Source organism: Stegodyphus dumicola, chromosome 1, assembly GCF_044657685.1.
Source record: "Stegodyphus dumicola isolate Sdum_Otavi_A_Nest chromosome 1, ASM4465768v1".
In the NCBI taxonomy this organism is placed as follows: Eukaryota; Metazoa; Arthropoda; class Arachnida; order Araneae; family Eresidae; genus Stegodyphus; species Stegodyphus dumicola.
The window spans coordinates 191,440,047-191,465,189 of record NC_140768.1 but is presented as its reverse complement, the minus strand read 5'-3'; the positions used below and the strand labels follow the sequence as shown (position 1 = coordinate 191,465,189).

General features: G+C 31.7%; 2 protein-coding genes across 17 annotated transcripts in view; one reads left to right on the top strand and one right to left on the bottom strand.

The window, feature by feature from the left end:
* The window catches only part of LOC118194955 (mutS protein homolog 5-like), a 317,359-nt gene extending 305,319 nt beyond the window's left edge, over positions 1-12,040 (bottom strand). For all 15 annotated transcript variants that reach the window (XR_015043107.1, XR_015043108.1, XR_015043110.1 and 12 more), the window contains exon 1: positions 11,883-12,040. The gene's annotated coding sequence lies outside the window, so the exon portion shown is untranslated. The remainder of the gene's footprint in view (positions 1-11,882) is intronic.
* Positions 12,041-12,275: 235 nt separating this feature from the next.
* Positions 12,276-25,143, top strand: part of LOC118199250 (uncharacterized) — a 249,158-nt gene continuing 236,290 nt past the window's right edge. For both annotated transcript variants that reach the window (XM_085824140.1, XM_085824137.1), the window contains exon 1: positions 12,276-12,433. The gene's annotated coding sequence lies outside the window, so the exon portion shown is untranslated. The remainder of the gene's footprint in view (positions 12,434-25,143) is intronic.

Sequence of the window (25,143 nt, the reverse complement as noted above, 5' to 3'; positions counted from 1 at the left end):
AATATCTAACCTTCAAACAGACTTCAAGTTTCTACCTCACCACTTATGAGTAATTACATTAAAATCTATACACATGATCTAACCTCAGTCAACAATACTCACAAGAAGGCCAGCACTACTAGTATCAAGACACTTTAATTGGCAAGGCTGCAGACTGTAGGCCAAACTCTCACACTCTAATTTGTATATCTCTAAACTTTATACTAAAACTGCTTGCTGCTGAAATCTACATAAATTCTGGAATGAATGCACCTCATGGCAAAAAGAGGTACGCTAAATAAAAATTTTAAAAAATTTAACTTTGCACAAGAAACACTGAAAATGTGGCTTTCATTCAATTTACTTTGATAATTGACAGTGCCTCAGGATTTAGCAAAAACAGGCCAATGTGCTCCCTTATTTTGTTTTCTAATACTATCATCCAGATACCAAAAACTTGCTACCCTTCCGTTTCAGTGCAGATATACCATCTCAGAGGATTCAGTGGAAGAACTTCGTCTTCCTTGCTTCTTCGGAATAGTAGATGACACAGTAGTGAGTCCTTGTGTTAATCTTCTTTTCTACTGAAGAAATGTTAATTTTCCACCACTTCGCAATACAATGCATGAACGATGAGTAATTTCTGAAAAAAAGGGGGTGCCTTTTCTTTTTATTTCTATCATACAAAAACTTCCACATATCATTCTTGTCAACACCACCCATGTGGCTGTTGTAGTCCCTCACTACTATGGGGGCTGCAGCATTGAGTTTGGAGCTGCCCTTTGGGGTTCTTTCAACAATACATGTCTCGGTTCCTTGGTAATTTGACAGAAAGAATAAATAACGATTGTCTCTCTATCTGAAATAGGAAATCCATTTGTTGATATTATAAAAGTCAAAATCTGTTCTCTTTTCAAAATTTTATCTTGGCTAGAATTGGAAAGCCTTTATGATTATTTCTTACTGTACCACATGTACTTATTTCAACAGATTTGAGATGCTTAAAAATTTCAATTGATGAAAAAAAAATGGTAAAAAAAAGTAAAAATATGAGTAAAAATGTTAATAAAAAATTTATAAATGAAAAATTATATGTCTAAATTAAGTGAAAAATATAATAATTTAATGAAACAACTAAGCTTGAAATTTGAAAGAAAAAATATATTAAATAAAAAGAATCTATAAACCCTAAAATATGCAATGCTTATAAAAGCAAAGAATATGCAATGTAGAGTCCCCCTAGGACTTCGAGGTTCCCCAAGAAAAATCTTTCCCAATTCAAGGGGGGGGGGAAAGAAGGTTTCACTCTCAAAACATAATCATAACATTAGTGAAATATAATATTAAACACACACATAAAAAATATAAAGGATTTATCTCCATAATTATTCAGACAATCCAAAGCTTAAAAATTAAGCAATAGCACTTCCTCCAAACTGGCTGATTCAGACAAGGTGTTGGTAGCTAAAATGTTCTGTAAATCTCTACCATACAAATGAGCTCCTACAACTATCTAATTTTGATAAATAAAAACTTAAAATAACAGGGACATTAAAGACCGAGTGAGATCTTACTGAAAACTTATGTCCTATTGAGTGATTTTATTAACTGGACTTAAAAGTCCCGTAGGGAAATAAAGGCTTAGATAAAATTTTATTAGTACATAAATGCTACAGTATATCTGACAAATAATTTAATTTGTTAATGAAATTAACAAATTAAATGAACATGCTGGATTTTATGATTTTGTGGCTTTTAGGGCAGAAAAGATAAATAATAATATTTAGATTAAAAGTCCAAAATAAACAAGGACATATGAAAATAAGAGACATTAATAAAGCATAAAATATTTAATTTTTTTTACAAGTTTCAAACATTTTTCTATTAGAGGTTTGCTTTAAAACTTTCAGGTACTTTAGTTCTGCGACACAGCTCTTTTGTTCTAAAAAATTTAGGTATTTTTCACCATGTTCCAAATTTTCATTAAAAGATATTTTCTCATTTGTATCAAATTCACTCTGTCAGTGTTGCAATCTTTTTTTGTTGGTTGAGTTCAAAACAGAGCCAATAATTTCATCAGGGGTTATCTGATATGTCAGTGTTGGCTCATCTAACCATATCATCAAGTGAACCATACTTTTTTCTTGAAAAGCATCCTCATTTGTTCTTTCTTTCAAATACAAAAGCAATACTCTTACTTTAACCTTTGCTGCACTGATCCTAAAAAAGGTAAAAATACTCTTACTTTAACCTTTGTTGCATTGATCCTAAAACCAGAAAATTCACTGTTATCACTCTCAGTTTCGATAAATAGAGAAGATGACCATATGTTACCTTGCCTTTTATTAATCTTGTTTGGAAAACAGAAATCCATGATTCTGCTAACAAAAAGATGCAGTCTTGGATGGTGAAATTCTTTTGGTACTACTTCATTTTTGGGGGAGGGGTTGGCATTGGCGATGGTTAAATTTTTTTCGCCAAAATCAAAAACCAAATACAAAATAAGACAAAAATCTACAATCTAGATCCTAATCTTGAATCATTAAAATTTTTAATAGCTTCCAATAACAAAGACAAAATGTTAGTTTTTTTTTATGCATTCATTGCCACATAAACTCAGACAAGTAAAATTCGAGGTGTTGACGAGCCATGCCTTGTTACCATTTGTTGCACCATTTTGCATTTCCCTATAGATGCTCTATAGTCTGGGTGTGACATCCACTTTCTGGATCAACAAAGTGAAATTTGTGGTTTCAAATGAAAAGCTGGTATCTCACAGTTCATCCTATTTATATGCCTTCCAAGAATCTACATAAATTGTTCCATCCAGAACAATTTCCTTAATGGCAACCAATAACCTTTTTGCAAATTGATCAGGAACCGCATGTAAAAAGCATTCAAAGGTTTCTCTGCAGAATCAACTAAAAGCCCAATGTTGTGGAAGAATCCGTCCAACTTTGCTCTTTCTTCTAGCAAAAAGGATTTCACCTATTTTGACAACCTTGTCACTTCCATTGTTTTTCACCAATGATGGGCTATTAAATTAAATCTGCTGTGCAAACCTCCTGCATGTAAGTATTCAGTCGTAATATGGTTCAACTTGAGTTGCAATTTGCAAAATTCAATTGATGTTATCTCCATTTATTATGATCCATCAAAAATATATGAAATTTACAATTGTAAGGAAAGTCATTTTGGAACTTTCAAACCTATTTTGCTTTTGTAATCCTTTCTTCTCATTGCAAGATCCTTTCCTGCAATGCCCTTTCACAGCATTTTGTTCAAAACTCAATTTAATTTCATGACTTTTTGAGCACAACTGTTTATTTATTTATTTATTTTTTTTTTTTTTTGTGATACCTCTTGTTTGAAATAAATCTGTCACAGACTTTTCATCCATGGGCAATTCCCAAATTGTGAAATCTATGGCAAGTGGGGGGGATAAATAAATAAAAGCTTTCAATAAATTATTTCTTGCAAAAAAAAAAAAAAAAAAAACTTGTGAACTGCATTAGGTTTACCACAATTAATTAACCCATTTATACTGAGCATCACTGGTGACAATAATAGCTTGGCAATTTTTTTGAAGGCCTCTGGAAATGGAGTAGTACCAATCTTTTTTATAACCACAAAGTGAAATAGAATGGTCTTGTGAAATAATTTTTTCAGAAACTCTGATTTGTAGTGGCATTAATACACTGTATTATGCCTTGGCCCATTGGTTGGATCAATAATGCATTTGGGGCAAGATAAGGGCCATGGCATTATCACATGTTAAAATGGTTACATCTAGATGTGCAGAGCAGTTGTCTAACAATACTAAAATCTTGTAATGTGGTGGTTACCCCACACTGCTACAATGCCCTCTAGCCTCTTTAACAAAATGTTCCATGAATCATTCAGTCATAAGTCATTTTGTGAACCAGGAATTTTCTTGTTCCTGTAAATCAAATGTAAGAATTTTACTCCTTTTAGAGCTCTGGGATTGGTTCTCTTATCCATCAACATTGGTTTACATTTGTAAGTTCCAGTTGCATTACGACATACTAAAATAGTAACTCTTTTGTTAGCTTCTTTCACCTGATGGTACACATTCTCCACTTGTCACAAATATTTGTCTTGCCAAATATCACCAAAAAAGTCCACTCTCCATCTTCTGCCACCAGCACAGGAAATTTATTAATAAATTCCTCTGCAGCTCTGTAACCGCTGAAAGATTTTCCCCATAGGCTTTTAGATAATGTGTAAGGTGTCTCTGCTTAAATATGTTAAACAGAGAAAGCCTGAGAAAACATTCAATCAAGTCTGAGAAAACATTGACCACTGCTGAAATTGTATGCCTCCTCTTTTATATCGGTGAGGATCTGTTTCTGGATTTGTAAGGGCTTGTTTGTGTGCTGGATGTTGGTTAGGAAGTTGCTTATTTTGTGGTTTACACTATAAAATGGCTGAATGTGGTAAGATTAATTTGAAATTTCTATAGGATTTGGAACGAAGGGAGGGGGGAAGCATTAATTGATTGATGTGTAAATGAAGGTTTACTTAGTAGCAATTATAAGTGTCCTGTTTTTACAAAGGAAATGCACATGGTCGAATGTAAAGATCGTTCAGATGGCTTTGAATGGGTTTGTTGAAAGAAAGGTTCAAATGGTCACCATATAAAGTGTTCCGTTAGAAAGGGAACATGGTTTGAGCAAAGTTTTTGGATGCTGTTTAGGAATTTCGTGTGCCACAGACTGAAGACAGAGAAATTTCTAAATAAGGTAGTTGGCTATTTCTTTTGTGTAGTGCATAGTGCTTTTTATGTTATTTCATTGTTTGATTTAAAACTCAGTTTATTGAGATTATATATTTTGTGTGCAATGCCAAGTTTGTGGAATTCTGTGATGCATTTTTAAGTGAAAATAGGTCGATGCATACATGAATACCGAGTTCATGCATTTCTTTGACTTATTATTTTGGTTTTGTTTAGTGGCGATTTTTGGCATGAAAATCACCGCTAAACAAAGCTAAAATAACATAGATACAACTCTAATATACACCCTAATTTCACCAAATGTGGCGATATGTGTTCTGCGCTGGTTTTTGGTGCGATTGCGTGTTCTATGGCAACCCTGTTGACATTGAAAAATCTTTCGCTGGAGCTCGTTGGTTCGCCTCTGTGTCTGAGAAGATGGGAGGGAAAGATAAAATGGTAGTTGTTGAATTGAAGTTCGGCAAAAGGAAATATGATTGTGGCTATCCTCTTGAGGGGTAGTGGGTATTTAGAAGTGTGGAAAGAGGGTCTGGGAGATTATTTTTAATGGCAGTGCATGATAGAAGTAGGGATTTGTGATTTTATTTATTTGTGAACCATAGTATAAATTTTCTGGATAGTGTGTCTGGCTGTGATGTAAATACGATAGTGATTATGTGGCGGTATGAAATTTATATTTCTGCTATTCGAAAACGCATTAATTCATGGTAAGTGCATTTTATTTTATCCTTGTTCTTATTTTGTAGAATGTTATGTTCATTGGTTCTTTAGTATGAATTTCTGTCGTTATTGTTTTTTTTTAAATTGTTTGAAATTTATTTTAGTTTATTTTGTTGTTTAGTGTCTAGACTGTACAATTCGTAGATGTTTTTTAAAGTTGAAACAGAACGCTATGTACATGGTATTATTTGAAATTTATTGTAGTTATGTTATTTTATTAAAGCGAGGAGTGCGTAGATCGTAGATTCCTTCCTTGCGTAGATCGTAGATTCCTTCCTTGCGTAAATTGTGCAATTCGTAGAATTTTTTTAAAGTTTAAACAGGATGCTGTGTACATGGTATTCTTTGAAATTTATTGTTATTATGTTAATTTATTAAAGCGAGGTCTGCGTAGTTTGTAGATTCGTTCGTTGCCTACATTGTGCAATTCGTAGATGTTTTTTTAAATTAAAATATCTCGCTGTGTACATGGATTCTTGTCAAATATTTTTGGTTAGAAACTTAACGTTTTTGCTATCTAAATTTTTTGTTTTTGTTTCGGATTTTTAGCTAAATTGTGTGTTCAAAACGTAGTTTTTGCATGTGCGAAAACCGCATTTTTGGAGACTTTTTAGGCTAAAAGTTCAAAATGTAGACAAAAAATTTAGATAGTAATATGGCAGCGTAAAGTTTCTCGCCAAAAATATTTGGCGACTTGAGGGCGCATATCAGAGTAGTTCCATAACAAATCCAATAATAGCATAAAGTCTGTGTCCCTGCACCGCCAAAAATCGCCAAGGGGCACCGTCAAATATAGTTTTACCATCATAATTACAGTCAAAAGTTGTTAATCTGGACTCCGGCAATTCCGGATTATTGATTTTTCCGGATTATAGATCATCAGTTTAAACCTGGTAAAATGGCATGCAGAAATTATAAAATTAAAAATATGAAACCGTAATTTATGAAGTAAAGAACAATTATGATCTAAAGCATATAAAAATTTACAAAAAAACAAGCTTAATATTTATTTGTTTACTTTATTAAACATTTTTTTCAATGTAAGTTGTTTAAATTGCTTCGTTTTATGTGTTAATACTTTCTCTTTAATTCTATAAACAGATATAATTTCTTCTTCAGTTACAAAGTTCTGCTGTTCAAGTCCTATAATTGCTGTGTCGAGAATACCGACTAATTTGTCAATCGAAATTTTTTCGTTTTCAATAACCTCTGTGTCACTTTCTTTACTATCAGAAGCGAATTATAACGACGAGGAATTTGATTTAAATCATATCAAAGACGGAGTACATAGAGATGAAATAATACATTTAGTAAGAAATTATAAGCCAAATAAAATAAAAACATCTGCCCTGAAGATAAGGATTGTGCTGACAGATCAACTTCCAATTCATTGTGCGCCGCGGCGTCCCGCCCCCTGTAGAGCAGCGTGAAATTGATAAACAGATTTCGGAATGGTTAGAGAAACAAAGGATATGCCTTTATCCATTTTTTTGCAGCAATTTCACCTTTTTGTTTGATGGACATCGAAACATACTTCGCTTTGTAGATCCTTTGGCAGCTCCAGCATCGGAAATTCTATTTGACATAATCGAAAGTTCAAGCTTACTTTAATAAAATTGCTCTAACAGTCTGCAAAAAATAATCAGCCGGATCCAATTCGAAGATTAAGGAACAACACAATATGCAACATTAACTGAAATAGATAATTAGATAATTTTAGCTTAGCTTATACCGTTCGTTATACATTAAACACGCATGCGTTATCTATAATCCGGACCTCAAAGCTACAAACTTTCTGCGCATGTGTCACGTTGACGCATGCGCATAAGACCTTTATGGCTGCGAATATGCATGTGTGCATGCACATAATACGTTTACGCATGCACGTTTAATCTGTAACGGACGGTATAAGCTAAGCTAAAATTATCTAATTCAGTTAATGTTAGAGATTGCGTTGTTCCTTAATCTTCGAATTGAATCCGGCTTATTTTTTGCAGACTGTTAGAGCAATTTTATAAAAGTAAGCTTGAACATTCGATTATGTCAAATAGAATTTCCGATATATATTTACTAATATGTAAAGGATCTACAAAGCGAAAGTATGTTTCGAAGTCTTACTAAATGTAGTATTTCATCTCGATGTAGTCCATCTTTGATATGATTTAAATCAAATTCCTCATCATTATAATTCGCTTCCGATAGTGAAGAAAGTGACACAGAGGTTATTGAAAAGGAAAAAATTTCGATTGACAAATTAGTCGGTATTCTCGACACAGCAATTATAGGACTTAAACAAACAACTTACATTCTCAGAAATGTTTAATAAAGTAAACAAATAAATATTAAGCTTTTTTCTTTTTGTAAATTTTGATACCCTTTAGATCATAATTGTTCTTTATTTCATAAATTACGGTTTCATATTTTTAATTTTATAATTTCTGCATGCCATCTTACTAGATTTAAACTGATGATCTATAATCCGGAAAAATTGATAATCCGGAATCGCCGAAGTCCCGACGAGTCCGGATTAATGACTTTTAACTGTATATATACACATCTTTAATGGCAATTGCTTTTACAACAGATTCAAAATTATTGTTCTCATTGGCAATTCTAAGACAAAATAATGTGCTTCTGCAGAAAGTTTATCACAATTTTTCTCATTGCTATAGAATTCCACAAGTGTATATTTAAAATTTAGTTTAGGGCAAAAAACATTATTATTTTTTCATAATTTGGTTTATTTAATTATGGCAAAGCACACTAGGGCTATCTGCCTAAGGGGAGGGCTACCTACGTGGAGGGCTTTCTAAGGGAAACTGTCTCGTATACAGGTTACACATAGGGAAAACCATGAAAATGCCCATGCAGCCAGCCCGTTTGCAGGATTCAAACCTCGGACCCAACTACCAGTTCAACTACCAGTGTTCAGTGACTTGTGGCCCTATTTAGTGGACCCTATTTTTTCATAAAAAGCATTGGAATTTGGAATACATATGAAAATGATGACATTGCTTGATTGAGATTGATTTTTATGGTTGATCTTTACATTATGGTAAGTTGGCGTTTTTTTGGCGACCAACTCTCCTACAGCAAACCTCTATTTTTTTTTCCTGCCACCATTTTGTCTTCACGAAGTAAAGACATGTTTCTTTTCTTTTTATCTACTGAACACTTCTTCCAACAATCTACTAGCCGAATTACACTCATGCTATAAATTTTATCTAACAAAACTGCTTAATCATGACAAATATTCACTGCAAAATTGGGAAAAAGTGCACAATACCATACTCCTTACGCGTTTTTCAAAATAACACATACACATAAACCATGTACACGCCGACTTATTTTTACTTAAAAAAACATCCCAGAATTGCACAAAAATGGCATTGCGCACACTCTTCACTATATCCATGTACACTGCTTTTTTCTCATAAATTAGAAAAATTTCACGAAAATACATGACAATTTTCTCAATCTTTAAACCCGGTAAAAAGAACATATATGAAATTACCTGATCGCGAAAAAGTATTTACCCTTTCCAAATATGAACATTTCCACATATAAAATAAATAAAATATTAAAAAACTTTTACCTCTAAATCATCTATTATATTATACACATCACCAACGAATTCATACCGACACCATTACAAATACTTAGTGTCAGATATTTAAGTTATTTCCATGCATGTTTACTTCAACTAAAACATATACGAAATTCCTACAAACATAAAATTCACAAAATAACTATCATTTAATTAAAATATAATTAAATTCAAAAACACTACTTAAAATATAAATGAGCACATACATTAAATTAATACATACATAAATACCCATTTTGAATTCACTTTAGTTACGGCCATGGGATCGAAAAATTCACGAACACTGTTTCACACAACACAGAATAAAGCCAAATACAAAATTTCCAGATTTTTTCCCGATTTCCCCCCTTTTCCGATTAAAGAACTGTAATTCGTCCATTAATATCACATGAGATATCCCATGATCTCTCATTTCCCTCACACAAAATAATGCGTAATTGGAACTGAGTACTGCTCACATTATTACCAAAGTCCCAGGTAGTAACCTTTATCGCCTCCAAAATGTCGCCAAACTACCAGTTACCATATTGTAAAGATCAACCATTTTTACACATATGAATGTCAGATTTTGGACCATTTTGAAAATTTTGCGACTTCTACTAAGATGATTGCAACAATACGTAAGTACAGAAAAATGGGCAAAAGTATAGTTTAGGGTACCCTTTGGCAAAACTTGGCGGTACATGGATACTGATTTTGTGCAATTCTTTGACTCGTTATTTTGGCTTGCGAAGCGGCGATATTTGCACCAAAAATCGCCGCTACACAAAGCCAAAATAACAAGACAAACAATTGCACAAACTCGGTATCCATGTACACATCAACTTATTTTCACTTAAAAAAAAAAAAAAAAACGAATTGCACAAAAATGGCATTGCGCACTTCTTTGACTTTATCCATGTACACGTCGACCTATTTTCACTTAAAAAAAATCCCAGAATTGCACAAACTTGCATTGTGCACTCCCTTTACTTTGTCCATATATACATCGATATTTTCACTTAAAAAGTCAAAGGAGCACCAAATTCTACAATATAGGCAAACAAAAGATACATAATCTCAATAAAATACATTTTAAACCAAACAATAAAATAACATAAAAAAAGGAAAAACATGTTATACGTTTAAACACTACCAAAAGCAAATATTCACTTACCATGATTTTCGAGTTCTCTTTGTACACTCAGAGCCACATAAAAATCAAAATATCAATCATACTCAAATGACTTTTTGGTTAATCTGCGAATTATGGTAACTTGGTGATTTTTTCGCGAAAATTTGGGGACTAACCCTGCTACAGCAACCTCATAGTTTTTTTTTTTTTTTTTGGACACCATTTTGTTTTCACGAAGTAAAGACATTTTTTTTTTCTACTTAACATTTTTTTCCCCAACAATCTGCTAGCCGAATTACGCTTATGCTAGAACTTGGAATGGGTTTGTAGGAAGAAAGGTTCAGGTGGTCACTATGTGAAGCATTCGATCAGAAAGAGTACCTGGTTTGAAAAAAGTCGGCTAATCTTTGGAATCTGGTAACAGGTAGTTTGGCGACATTTTGGTAAGGCGATAAGATTACTAGCTAGGACTTTAGCAGTGTACATGGATAAAGTTGAGTGTGCACACTGCCATTTTTGTGCAATTCTGGGATGTTTTTTTAAGTGAAAATAGGTAGACGTGTACATGGATGATACCGTGTATGTGCAATTCTTAAAAATGCGGCAAGCAGTGGGCGATTCTGCACTTTCTCCCAATTTCGCACCTAATCTTCGTCATGATTAAGCATTTTTGTTCCATAAAAGTTCTAGTATAAGCGTAATTCAGCTAGCAGATTGTTGGAAAAAATGTTGAGTATAAAAAAAAAAAAAAAAAAAAAAAAAAAACATGCCTTTACTTTGTGAAAACAAAATGGTGTCCAAGACAAAACTAGCAGGTTGCTGTAGCAGGGTTGGTCGCCAAATTTTCGCCAAAAAATCGCAAAGTTACCATAATCCAAAGATTAACCAAAGTACCTTAAAGTCTACTCTACCCGAAAAATGTGACTAAAACCACGAAAAGAAAGATATCTGGGCACTAAAAGTACTAGAAATAATTATTTATTCCATAAGAATGCATGGAGAGTGAAAAATGATGATTTTATAATTCATAAAAAAATTTATACCATTTGCAATTTGGTGGAAGGGGAAAAAATCTTTAAAAAATATCAAATATAAGATTTACAGAATAAAAGAGACAAAGAATGAATTACTTTCTACATTATAAAAATTAATAGTTTTATTTACCATCTACAGCAGTTATTTTTTCTTTCTAATTATTAAAAAATGTTTCAGCTTATTGTAATTTCAATAGGCGTCGCTAATGTTATTAATGTTACTTACCCAAAACATTTATTCAAATTTTTCAGCAAAAACTTGATGTTATTCAAGTTTAATATCAAAACTTTGAATGCATTATCAAGAGTGAGGAAAAAAAAAAAAAAAACTAAATAGAATGAGTTTTTAATAAATTATATCAAAAGCATAACAGACCTAACTACTACTTCAAATACTGCTTGCGTTTCAAATATGACAGTGAGTTCTTATCTTTAAAATAATAATAGAAAAACTTTTCACGTCTCATATTAAAATTTTATTTCTATATTTCAGCTACAGAATGCTTTTACAAATTCCTAAAAATACACTTATTTTAAGAACATTTATACTTTCAACTAAGTACAATGTGCATACTATAAAATGCAATATATATTGTTATTTTATAATAAATTAGTCGAAGAGAAATACTGAAATGCGATTGAAGACATGCATGAAAATTTAAATTGACTTACTGCAAAACGATGCGTAACTATTAAATAAAATGCTACGAAAGCTGAGAATTTCTTCAGAGAATTCGAAATTTCCGTGAAAATTCCCAACTTTACTCCCAACCAAGAAGAAAACAAAAATAAATAATCGTCTGCTTTAATTGCTTCAGTTCAGTTTTTCTCCAACGTGATGAAAGTTATTAAATTTCATTGAAAATATTTAAAAAGTTTAACAACATTACTGACACATAGAATTTTATAATTAATTCATAAAAAAATTAAATCTAACGACATCTACTTAACGCTTTTTTTCAAATGCAAGCTTTAATTTTGTGGCTTGACGTCAGTATTTGGAGGCAATCATATTTCTCGGCGCAATTATATTGAAGAAGACTCTGAGGTTTCATGTTTTCCCGCGTGTTTAATCGTGTTGTTCGTGTAATCTGTGTGTGGAAATTTGACATTCGGATTAAAAAGTTACCAACAGATGTAGGATTCTTATTTTTTGAACTGTTGTAATATGTATTGAAAGTAAGATAGATTACAAAGAATAGTTTGAATTGACTGCAGAAGCTGTAAGTAAATTTAAAAATACAAATCTTAGAATTTGATATAGTAAATAAGATAAAATAATAGCAGTTAAACAGTTTTGGTATATTTTAAACATTTGTTTTTTTATAATTGTTTTTTACTTAAATTTATAGTGTACGTATGATTAGATTAATTGTTCTAATTATGAATATCAGGTTTGAATTTTCCGTTTTTATATAATCCATACAGAGTTGTTTGCAGGGTTATTAAATTTTTTTTTAATGTGTATTATGTGTTGTTTTGGCTTATAACTTTATTTTTTTTATAACTATTTCAAGAACAGTATTATTTTGCATGTATAAAAAACGTAGTAGGTTTGTACACTAACAGAAAAATGAAAATGTTTATTTCTTATAAATGTCAGCATGTCCTTCTAAACTTCAGCCTGTCTGTACTTCCAGAGAACAGTTCTTTCAAAAGAAGAAAGACCTAACCCTTTGACATCATATTTTGTTGGCCAGAACAATTAATTATTTAACAAGAATATTTGCAAGTACTGAAACTGTTGGTAAAAGTATATTTACCAACAGTTTCATAACGAAACTGATGTTTTCAACCCCTTGGCGAAAATTGACGGTACATGGATACCGAGTTTGTGCAATTCTTTGACTTGTTATTTTGGCTTGTGTAGCAGCTTGTGGCTTGTTTTCGCGCCAAAGACCAAAGAGCTGCACAAACTCGGTATACATCTATACGATCTATTTTTCATTAAAAAAAAAATCATAGAATTGCACAAACTTGCCATTGGGTTTAATCCTAGTATCCGGTGCACAAGGGATTTGGCTACTTTTGGCGACTTTATGATGAGCAGTAAACGGGACATATAGGATGAGTAGTTAAATGGGTTACTTTGGTGTTGGCAATAATTTTCAAAATTGCGCCAAGGCTGCACCTTATACTAGGATTTTACCAACCATTGTACACTCCCTTGACTTTAACCATTTACACATCGCTTAAAAAGACATCAGATTAAAAAATACACATCATCGCTTAAAAAGACATCAGAGAATTGCATTAACTAGGCGTTGCACACTCCCTTGACTTTGTCCATGTATCCATTGAACTATATTCACTTAAAAAGTGAAAGGAGCAGCCAACAAAAAAATATATAATCTCAATAAACTACATTTTAAATCAAACAATGAAATAACATAAAAGAAATTCTTCTTTGCACTACACAAAGGAAATACCCACTTACCTTATTTATGAATTATAATGTCTTCAGTCAAACAAAATTCCTTAACAGTATCCAAAAACTTCCTATCTGAACTAAAATCTGTATGTTGGCATCGCCAATTAAATTCACAAAGTAAGAGTAAAAAATATCCTTCATATCGTCCGACGTTCGACCATACGCATTTTCTTGCTGCAGACGGGACACTTAATAATGGCTACTAAGTAAACCTTCATTTACACACCAGTCAAGTAATGTTCTTTCCCCTTTTTTTCCAAATTGTATGGAAACTTCAATACAGTCAAAATTCGTTAATCCGGGCTCGTCGGGACTTCGGCGATTCCGGATTATCGATTTTTCCGGATTATAGATCATCAGTTTAAATCGCGTAAGATGGCATGCAGAAATTCTAAAATTAAAAATATGAAACCGTAATTTATGAAATAAAGAACAATTATGATCTAAAAGGTATCAAAATTTACAAAAAAAAAAAGCTTAATATTTATTTGTTTACTTTATTAAACATTTCTTTCAATGTAAGTTGTTTAAGTTGCTTCGTTTTATGTGATAATACTTTCTCTTTAATTCTATAAACAGACATAATTCTTTGTTCAGTTACAAAGTTCCGCTGTTCAAGTCCCGTTAATTGCTGTGCCGAGAATACCGACTAACTTGTCAATCGAAATTTTTTCGTTTTCACTAACCTCTCTGTCACATTCTTCATGTCTTTATCCATTTTTTGCAGCATTTCCACTTTTTGTTTGATGGACATCGAAACATACTTTCGTTTTGTACGATCCTTTGGGAGCTCCAGATTCGGAAATTCTATTTGACATAATCGAAAGTTCAGGTTTACTTTTATAGTATTGCTCTTACAGTCATCAAAAAATAATAAGCCCGATCCAATTCGAAAATTAAAGAACAACGCAATCATCAACATTAACTGAAATAGATAATTAGATAATTTTAGCTGATACCGTTCGTTATACATAAAACGCGCATGCGAAAACGTATTCTGCGCTTGCGCACACGCAAATGCGCAGTCGTAAGAGGTCTCACGCGCACGCGTAAAAGCCTATGCGCATGTGTCAACTCGGCGCATGCACAGAAAGTTTTTAGCTTTGAGGTCCGAATTATAGATCATTCCGGATTATGGGTGTCCGAATTAACGACTTTTGACTAGCCATTTTACCGTCTAAACCACAAAACAAACAATATACTCCCTAAGCAACACACACACAAGCCTTTACGAATTTACCACAGTCATGCAACTGATTATGTCAACATAGGGTTTCCATAACATACAACTACTCAGGTTACCATAAATGAAACAAAACTTAGCAATAGATGAAACAACTTGGATATAAATAAAACAACTTCATGATAATATAAGGGGTAACCTTCTCTCTACTCTAACAAATGCAGATTTTATATTATTTTTCTTTTGTAAAATAAGCTTAATTGCTGAAAATGTATGGGACGGTGGCAACATTCCATTTCGAGGAGGGGGATGGTTGGTCCCATGACTACACCTTCTCCGCAAGGGGTTGATAAAGGCACTAAACAGCAGCTTAAAAATTCGGTTGATCTTTGGATTATGGTAACTTGGCGATTTTTTGGGCGAAAATTTGGCGACCAACTCTGCTACAGCAACCCTCTATTTTTTTTGGCCGCCATTTTGTCTTCACGAAGTAAAGACATGTTTATTTTCTTTTTATTTACTGAACACATTTTCCAACAATCTACTAGCCGAATTACACTTATGCTAGAAATTTTATGTAACAAAACTGCTTAATCATGACAAATATTAACTGCAAAATTGGGAAAAAGTGCACAATCGCAAACTCCTTGCACGTTTTTCAGAATAGCACATACACAGTAACCATGTACACGTCGACTTATTTTTACTTAAAAAAAATCCCAGAATTCCACAAAAATGGCATTGCGCACACTCTTGACTTTATCCATCTAAACTGCTAGTTTCTCATAAATTACAAAAATTTGCACGAAAATACAGGATAATTTAGTGAATCTTTAACTCGGTAAAAAAGCACATATATGAAATTACCTGATCGCGAAAAAGTATATACCGTATCCAAGGATGAACATTTCCACGTATAATATAAATAAAATATCCAAAAACTTTTACCTCTAAATTATCTATTATAAAAGGCATCAACGAATACATAACAAAACATTAAAAATGGTTACAAATACTTTGTCAAATATTTAAATTATTTCCATGCAGGTTTACTTCCACTCAAACATATAATTCACAAAATAACTATCATTTAATTAAAATATAATTAAACCATGTACACGTCGACTTATTTTTACTTAAAAAAACATCCCAGAATTGCACAAAAATGGTATTGTGCACACTCTTCACTATATCCATGTACACTGCTTTTTTCTCATAAATTAGAAAAATTTCACGAAAATGCATGAAAATTTTGTGAATCTTTAAATTCGGTAAAAAGGACATATATGAAATTACTTGATCGCGAAAAAGTATATACCCTTTCCAAGGATGAACATTTGCACGTATAAAATAAATAAAATATCCAAAAACTTTTCCCTCTAAATTATCTATTATAAACCTCACCTGCCAATTTTCTAACTTGAACATTAAAAATGGTTCCAAATACTTAGTGTCAAATACTTAAATTCTTTCCATGCACATTTACTTCTACTCAAATGTATTCTAAAATACTACGAACATATAACTCTCAAAATCACAATCATTAAATTAAAATATAATTAAATTAAAACAACACTACTTAAAATATAAATAAGCACATACATTAAATTAATAAAAATTAGCTTACAATCCTAATTACTTTAAACTAAATCATTGCTAATAACAATTTTCCAATAATACCATATTAATTTATTTACTCCTTACATTTAGAACAATGCTTAGAAATAATATCCTCAAATAATTAAAAATACTAACTTACCTAATCTTCTACAGAATCTTGAGTGCATGGCGGATCACAAAATGTCCATTTTCACCAGATTTCTTGCACCACCATTCAAACTTATCTGTAATATCCTTCCTTTCACACAATCTCATTTCATACCCACATGTTATACATTCATACTTATCCGCAATTAAGCAATTCTATTCAATTACACATAAACGCATTAAAAATTTCGGATTCACTTTATATAGGGCCATGGGATCCAAATATTAAACAACACTGTTTCACAGAACATAGAATGAAACTAATGCTGTACAGCAGATATTTTTACAAATTTACCCCCTTTTCTGATTAAAGAACAGTGATTCGTCCATTAATGTCACATGACATATCCCATGATCTCTCATTTCCCTCACACAAAATAATGCGTAATCGGAACTGAGTACTTCTCACATTGGTACTTTTCCGTTTTGCCAGCGCAAGCGATAAAGTCGCCAATAATGGTACAACTGATGCCAAACGGAATATTCTCGCTGGTAACTTTTTATGCCTCATTTTATCATTCTTATCAGATTGATTGTTTCTTTCAATACAGGCATACAATTACATAGAATTTTTATCAGATAGTTCAGTTATATGTCTAAGGCCATTTTCGGTAATTAAGTCAATTAGGATGCAATCACAGCGCTTACCTGAAGCCGAAAATATAGAAAAAGTAAAGTGAAGGGTTAAATTCTTCCATTCTAATGAGAATGCGGCTGATCTTTAGAATATGGTAACTGGTAGTTTGGCAACATTTTGGAGGCGATAAAGGTTACTACCTGCGACTTTGGTAATAATGTGAGCAGTACTCAGTTCCGATTACGCATTATTTTGTATGAGGGAAATGAGAGATCATGGGATGTGTTGTGTGATATTAATGGACGAATTACGGTTCTTTAATCGGAAAAGGGGGTAAATCGGGAAAAAATCTGGAAATTTTGTATTTAGCTTTATTCTGTGTTGTGTGAAACAGTGTTCGTTAATTTTTGGATCCCATGGCCCTAACTAAAGTGAATTCGAAGTGGGTATTTAGTGGGATTGAAAGGGGTAGTAATAAGTGTTTCTACTTTAAGGTTGTGCGAGATAGAAGTAAAGATGTTTTATTAAGTTATTTTACCTGGTACCTTGCTGTGAACTATAAGTATGATTTTAAAGATCCTGAAACAGAAATAAGAAAAGTTTACCAGACACGTAATCAAGATTCTGAAGAAGATTAGGTAAGTTAGTATTTTTAATTAGAGGATATTATTTTTATGCATTGTTCTAAATGTAAGGTGGAAGTAAAGTAATTTGCGTAAACGTGCATGGAAATAATTTAAGTATTTGACACTTAAGTATTTGTAACCATTTGTAATGTTTGCGGTATGAATTAGTTAGTGACGTTTGTAATATAGTAGATAATGTAGAGGTAAAAGTTTTTTCATATTTTATTTATTTTATACGGGGAAATGTTCATATTTGGAAAGGGTATATACTTTTTCGCGATCAGGTAATTTCATATATGTTCTTTTGGTTGATCTTTACATTACGGTAACTTGGCGATTTTTTGGCGAAAATTTGGCGACCAACTCCCCTACAGCAACCCTCTATTTTTTTCCCCTGCCGCCATTTTGTCTTCACGAAGTAAAGACATGTTTCTTTTCTTCTTATCTACTGAACACTTCTTCCAACAATCTACTAGCCGAATTACACTTATGCTAGAAATTTTATCAAACAAAACTGCTTAATCATGACAAATATTCACTGCAAAATTCGGAAAAAGTGCACAATACCATACACCTTACGCGTTTTTCAAAATAACACATACACATAAACCATGTACACGCCGACTTATTTTTACTTAAAAAAACATCCCAGAATTGCACAAAAATGGCATTGTGCACACTCTTCACTATATCCATGTACACTGCTTTTTTCTCATAAATTCGAAAAATTTCACGAAAATACATGACAATTTTCTCAATCTTTAAACCCGGTAAAAAGAACATATATGAAATTACCTGATCGCGAAAAAGTATTTACCCTTTACAAATATGAACATTTCCACATATAAAATAAATAAAATATCCAAAAACTTTTACCTCTAAATCATCTATTACATTATACACGTCACCAACGAATTCATACATGAAGCATTACAAATATTTAGTATCAAATATTTAAATTATTTCCATGCACGTTTATTTCAACTTAAACGTAAACCAAATTCCTACAAGCATAAAATTCACAAAATAACTATCATTTCATTAAAATATCACTGAACCATGTACACGTCGACTTATTTTTACTTAAAAAAACATCCCAGAATTGCACAAAAATGGCATTCCGCACACTCTTCACTATATCCATGTACACTGCTTTTATCTCATAAATTAAAAAAATTTCACGAAAATACATGACAATTTTCTCAATCTTTAAACCCGGTAAAAAGAACATATATGAAATTACCTGATCGCGAAAAAGTATTTACCCTTTACAAATATGAACATTTCCACATATAAAATAAATAAAATATCCAAAAACTTTTACCTCTAAATCATCTATTACATTATACACGTCACCAACGAATTCATACATGAAGCATTACAAATATTTATTATCAAATATTTAAATTATTTCCATGCACATTTATTTCAACTTAAACATACACCAAATTCCTACAAGTATAAAATTCACAAAATAACTATCATTTCATTAAAATATAATTAAATTCAAAAACACCACTTAAAATATACATGAGCACATACATTCAATTAATAAAAATTACCTTACAATCCTAATTACTTTAAACTAAATCATTGCTAATAACAATTTTCCCAATAATACCAAATTCCTTTCCACCTTACATTTCCAACAATGCATAAAAATAATTAAAAATACTAACTTACCTAATCTCCTTCAGAATCTTCGTTACGTGGTGGATACACTTTTCTTCATTCTCTTTCAGAATCTTTAAAATCATACTTATCTTTCAAAGCAAGATACCAGGTAAAATAAATAACATAATAAAACATGTTTATTTCTCTCTCACACAACCTTAAAAAACATTTCTTACTATCCTTTTCAATACCACTAAATACCCATTTCGAATTCACTTTACTTACGGCCATGGGATCCAAAAATTCACAAACACTATTTCACACAACACAGAATAAAGCCAAATACAAAATTTCCAGATTTTTTCCCGATTTCCCCCCTTTTCCGATTAAAGAACCGTAATTCGTCCATTAATATCACATGACATATCCCATGATCTCTCATTTCCCCCACACAAAATAATGCGTAATCGGAACTCGGTACTGCTCACATTATTACCAAAGTCCCAGGTAGTAACCTTTATCGCCTCCAAAATGTCGCCAAACTACCAGTTACCGTAATGTAAAGATCAAACGTTCTTTTTACCGGGTTTAAAGATTCAGAAAATTGTTATGCATTTTCGTGAAATTTTTCTAATTTATGAGAAAAAAGCAGTGTACATGGATATAGTGAAGAGTGTGCGCAATGCCATTTTTGTGCAATTCTGGGATGTTTTTTTAAGTAAAAATAAGTCGACGTGTACATGGTTTAGTGATATTTTAATTAAATGATAGTTATTTTGTGAATTTTATGTTTGTAGGAATTTGGTATACGTTTTAGTTGAAGTAAACGTGCATAGAAATAATTTAAATATTTGACACTAAGTATTTGTAATGTTTGCGGTATGAATTCGTTGGTGACGTTTATAATATAATATACATAATTGAGAGGTAAAAGTTTTTGGATATTTTATTTATTTTATATGTGGAAATGTTCATATTTGGAAAGGGTATATACTTTTTCACGATCAGGTAGTTTCATATATGTTCTTTTTACCGGGTTTAAAGATTAAAAAAATTGTCATGTATTTTCGTGAAATTTTTCTAATTTATGAGAAAAAAGCAGTGTACATAGATATAGTGAAATGTCTACGCAATGCCATTTTTGTGCAATTCTGGGATTTTTTTTAAGTAAAAATAAGTCGACGTGTACATGGTTTATGTGTATGTGTTATTTTGAAAAACGCGTAAGGAGTATGGTATTGTGGACTTTTTCCCAATTTTGCAGTGAATATTTGTCATGATTAAGCAGTTTTGTTAGATAAAATTTCTAGCATAAGTGTAATTCGGCTAGTAGATTGTTTGAAGAAGTGTTCATTAGATAAAAAGAAAAGAAACATGTCTTTACTTCGTGAAGAGAAAATGGCGGCGGGAAAAAAAAATAGAGGGTTGCTGTAGGAGAGTTGGTCGCCAAATTTTTGCCAAAAAATCGCCAAGTTACCATAATGTAAAGATCAACCGAGAATGCATTAGCTAAATAAAGCACTGCAGTTTTACATAATTTCTGAGTAAGCTATTCGTACGAATTGTAATATTTCTTGCATTTAAACTTGTGTTCCAAATTAAGATTTAACTTGAAATTAATGTAGATAATTACTGAGAGCATTAGATTTTTGTAGAGTAGTTTAAGTGAGATGAGATCGCTTGGGGTCACGTGATATGAACCGGCGAATCAGGATGTTGAACCATGAAAGCATAGTAAATTCTTAAATTAATGTCTTTTTACAAATTTATTGTCTTTATTTATTGGCTTTTTATAAAATTTTAAGCGATATTAAAATGTTTATGCCTTCTTTTTTTAAAAGAATTCTTAGAACTAACATTTTTTAAATATTTTTTATGTGTATACTATATGTTGTCGCCAATAAAACCTGCTTGGTGAGATTTGCGCTGGCGAAACAGAAAAGTACCCTCACATTATTACCAAAGTCCTAGGTCGTAACCTTTATCGCCTCCAAAATGTCGCCAAACTACCTGTTACCATATTCCAAAGATCACCCAAAAATTCTTTGAATTTTGAATTAATAAAACATTTACAAAGAACCAAGCAATGTTAATAACATCCAGTCAAGACTTAATTTGTTAGTATGTGTAGACAGACATGTTTGCATCTTTATAGTTAATGTTAAAAGGCATGGGTAAATAAAAATAAAATAACTTTTCTATGCATACGTAAATGATTATAAGCTCAAAAACAGTAAACATACAAATAAATTACCTTATTATATGTTTTTAATTAAATGTATGAATATACTTGAATTTTCTACATTTTATGGTTGGTTACTTGGTATTTACATATTAGTGCAATTATCTTAGTAGAAGTCGCCAAATTTTCAGAAAGTCCCAAGGTCTGCCATTCATGGGCATAACAAGTCTTCACGTTATTCTCATTGCAGTTCTTCAGTTATGGCATGTCACCATTATCCTCTGAATTTGTTTTGTTGTATTTCAAGTATCAGTGATTTTTAAAGACAAATCATGATAGTTTTTTGCCTTAAACTAAATTTTAAAATATATGCCTGTAAAATTTGCTTGCAGTAAATAAATGAAACTATACGAATATTTCTGCTGTAATACATTATTTTGCTGTAATATTGCTAAAGAGAATAATTTTTATGAAATTAAAGCAATCAGTTATGCAATTTCCATCATAAAAAAGAAAGAAAATTAATCCTCTGAGCAGCTAGGGTTCTCGCTAAGAAAGCATAAATGGTACTTTTCCGTTTTGCCGGTGCAGGCGATAAAGTCGCCAATAATGTACAACTGATACCAAACGGAATATCCTCACTGGTGACCTTTTACGACTCATTTTCAAAAACTAGTCGCAGCCATTTCTTATCAGATTGATTGTTTCTTTCAATACTGGAATACAATTACATAGAATTTTTTCAAGATAGTTCAATTTTATGCCCTAAGGCCACTCGCGGTAATTAAGTCAATTAGGATGCGATCACACCGCTCATCCGAAGTTGAAAATATAGAAAAGGCTTAAGTTCATCAATTCTAAAACGAATGCACTAGCTAAGTAAAGCACTGAGGTTTTATATAATTTCTGAGTAAGCTATTCGTACGAACTGAAATAATTCTTGCATTTAAACTTGTATTCCAAATTAAGATTTAACTTGAAATTAATGTAGATAATTACTGAGAGAATTAGATTTTTATAGCGTAGTTTACGTGAGATGAGATCACTTGGGATCACGTGATACGAACCGGCGAATCAGGATGTTGAACCATGAAAGCATAATAAATTCTTAGATTAATGTCTTTTTACAAATTTATTGACTTTATTTATTGGCTTTTTGGAAAATTTTGAACGATATTAAAATGTTTATGCCTTCAAAATAAAAAATTCTTAGAACTAACATTTGTTAACATTTTTTATGTGTACACTGTATGTTGTCGCCAATAAAATCTGCTTAGCGAGATTTGCGCCGACGAAACGGAAAAGTACCGCATAAATTTCCCAAAACTACTATGAGAACAAATTATTTTTTCCATTTTAATGTAAAAACTCTTTTTGTATTTCATACCTAGATTTGTATACTTTTGATATATTGCCTTGATTTCTTTGACATATTTTAATATGCATGTATACTATATACACTCTTACAGGTATCACAACAAGTATTCTAGGCCTGTATATATACAGTTTTGCCTCTTCGAGGGTTAGTTTGTATGTTAATGAATTGATTCTTCATATAAATATGTAATTAGAACATAAAATATATATCTAATAATATTTATGTGGTGTATCAAAAACTTAATAGTACAGTCAAAAGTCGTTAATTCGGACACCCATAATCCGGAATGATCTATAATCCGGACCTCAAAGTTAGTATTTTTTAATTATTTGAGGATATTATTTTTATGCATTGTTCTAAATGTAAGGAGTAAATAAATTAATATGGTATTATTGGAAAATTGTTATTAGCAATGATTTAGTTTAAAGTAATTAAGATTGTAAGCTAATTTTTATTAATTTAATGTATGTGCTTATTTATATTTTAAGTAGTGTTTTTTAATTTAATTATAAATATATGAGTATGTATATGAGTGATGATATGTTTTATATATAATAAAGTAGCATATAATTAAATACGGTGTCTTGTGAAATAATAGCCCACTAAAGATATACGACATCTGGGCAACGAGGATGGGATTCGAACCCACATGGGCAAATGTTTCTCAAATTTTGTTGAGCTAGGCAAGTACCATTTGCATTAAAAAGCCGAATAGGTAAAGAAATTTATCACTTAGAAAAGGAAGGTATAATAAAAAAAGTAGAAACATCAGAATGGGCAACTCTGGTAGTACCAGTAGTTAATCTGGATGGCTATATATGACTGTGTGCCTACACCTCGGTGACATTATTCTCAAATATTGTTATGCATCAACACCTGTTGCTGACCGTTGAGGAAATATTTTCATGTTTGTGTGGAGAAAGCATTTTTCAAAAATAGATTTTAAACATGCTTTTTTACAAATGAAAGTACACTCTGAGATTAAAAAATTATTAACAATAAACACACAGAAGGGATTACATAAGTGTAAGAGATTAATGTTTGGGCTAAATGCAGTGTTGGCAATCTGGCAACGTTACATAGATAGACTATTCCAAGGAATCGAAGGATGTACAGTTTTCATGGATGATGTGCAAGTAACAGGATCTGATGATGAGGCACTTTTAAATATTTCAAAAAATTCATCGAGAAATGTAAAATTCAATTTGACTAAAATTCAATTTGAGAACAGCAAATTTTTTTCAGGATGAAATACAATTTTTAGGTCATAAAATTTATGCTAATGGTTTACATAAAATTGATGCAAAAATATCAGTGATTGCAAAAGCCCTAAGACCCAGAAATTTCAAGTTTTTTAGGCTTGGTTAATTTTTATGAAAAATTTCACCTAAACTAACTAAGGAAAACTCAAAATGAGTTTGGATGAAGGATATCAGGTGGCTTTTCTAAAAATTAAAAATAAATGTGTTCACAAAAAGTTTTGATACATTATGATCCAAAATTGCTCTTAACATTGGCAACCGATGCATTACAAATGGGGTTACTTACGGTACTTTCTCGCAAACTTCCTGATGAAACGAACAGAAAGGCCAATTATATATGCTTCTATAACACTGACTGAAACAGAGAGAAAGTATTCTCAAACTGATAAAGAAGCTTTGCCAATCATCTGGGAAACTAAAAAATTCCAGAAAATATAGTACCAATAGTGAAAAAAGAGAGGTGTTAACAAAAAAATTTTGTGAACCGTGTGGGAATTCTCGATGTGGCAATTGCAGGACTTGAACAGTGGAACTTAGTAACTGGATAAGAAATTATTTGTAGAACTAAAGAGAAGGCATTAGCACAAAAAGATGAAACAAATTAAGCAACTTTTGTTGAAGAAATGTTTAATATAGCAAAATAAATGTTGAGCTTTTTTCATGGATTTTTATTTCTTGAAGGTCATAAAAGCTTCATTATTTCATATTTTTAATTCTATAATTTCTACACGCCATCTTACTAGGTTTAAAATGATGATCTAATATTCAGAAATATCTGCAATTTTCCGAAAAACTGAAAAGTTCAGATCTTAAACTTTATACTTGGCGAACTTGGCTTCCATTCTCTTAAGACTTTTTCAGCAATGTTGCAAGGCCAAAATTATTCAGCAGTAGTTTGATCCTTTGACTGCTA